The following is a 1,521-nucleotide window of genomic DNA, read 5'->3' as shown; positions in this document are numbered from 1 at the left end:
ATAACTCTGTAATTATTAGTATTTTATGAATGATTTCATGATTTTGGTTTTGGCGTCGCCTTTTTGGCTTGAATGATTTTTACTTAGTAATACGTATATGGCGTATACGCTACGTTAACTAGCTTTTACCAATAAAACTGTATATAAAAAAAACAACCCATTATCATTGAATGTCTATGCTGCCCTGTACAGACGATGAGACCCGAACCAAATCTAAGTTTCGCCTGTAGTCGACACGCAGTGGTTGATCCAGTTTGCTCTGGACTCAACCTCGAGTTGTTTTCGGCGGGCACACACCCTGCCCTCGCACTGTACCGGGTGTAACTGAGAATGCGCAGCAGTGTTGCGGGTTTGCCTACCCCGTCAGCCCGTAAGGCGCCACGGCCCCTGCAGCCCTGGCGGGTATGCAATCCCGCAACACTGCTGCGCATTCTCAGTTACACCCGGTACGCATCTGCCCCAGTTTGTACCGGTCACTAAACTGCTCGCAAGGTTTTCGTTGTACCCTAGCCGGTGGTGGCCTTCCCCCGACTGGCGCAAAGTTGCTGGGTCCACCGTGTGGCATTCGGGAGTCAGGATCTCCATTTGACGCATTTTTCTTTTCCGCTGCTTCCGGCTGCTCGGATACCCGCGCAACTTTTGAATCGTTTGACATGACATGGAGGAGAGGGGGGCGGGGCGGAGCACTACCTTTCGTATTTGTGCAACATCTCAATATTAAAAGTAGGCCAACCTACGGTCGGTCATCCCGTCCCTAATGGTGCAAGTACTTCCCTGATTCGAGAGTCATCCCATCCTTTCCTTGTTTCAGGCGCCTCACCCCGACCCAGGACCTCCGAGCCTAGCAGGACTACCGAGGCGATGCTCTCCGCGGGCAGGACGCCAGCGGCCCCCCGCGCCCCTAACCGGGCCGCGGGACGCGAGACGCACAAGGACCCAGAGCTGCAGGAGCAGGACGACGCCATTCGCCGTAAGTTTCACGGCGGCCGGCTGCTGTTGGTGCATGCAGGCGTGCGGGCGGGTTGCCTACGCTCTCGGACCCTCAAGGCGCCGTGCTCTCGTGGGTAGTCCACCCCGCCCCTCCGCCGGCATGCTCCGATGGCTCTCCCCCGCACCCACCCGGCTGGACCCGGTCCTTGAGGACTTCCTCTTCAATCCTTACCTATACCCGCCCTGCCCTGACCTGACTACGCCGATGAGCGCTCACGCTCCATACTCTCCTCCACAGCCGCCGCCCAGCCGCCTCCCACTGGTGTTCGCGGTGAGCGAGCGCAGGACGGAGAGGACCACGGCCTCCAGGGAGATGGCGGAGACGTGCCCCACCGCTGTGCGACCTGCAGGGCGGCCTTCAGGAGGGCGGCCCTCCTCCGGGCACACATGCGGAATCACGCCGCGGGTAAACTGGACGGCGGTAAACACTGCGGCGTCACTTCAGCGGCTGGTACCGACCTCCTTAGAAACGCGAGGACTCGCACAGGTGATAGGCCTTATGAATGTCAAACTTGCGGCAAAGGGTTTAGT

This window comes from Frankliniella occidentalis, unplaced genomic scaffold (genome assembly GCF_000697945.3).
Source record: "Frankliniella occidentalis isolate FOCC.00 unplaced genomic scaffold, Focc_3.1 Scaffold39, whole genome shotgun sequence".
NCBI lineage: Eukaryota > Metazoa > Arthropoda > Insecta > Thysanoptera > Thripidae > Frankliniella > Frankliniella occidentalis.
The sequence above is the reverse complement of the archived record's forward strand: the minus strand, read 5'-3'. Positions refer to the sequence as shown.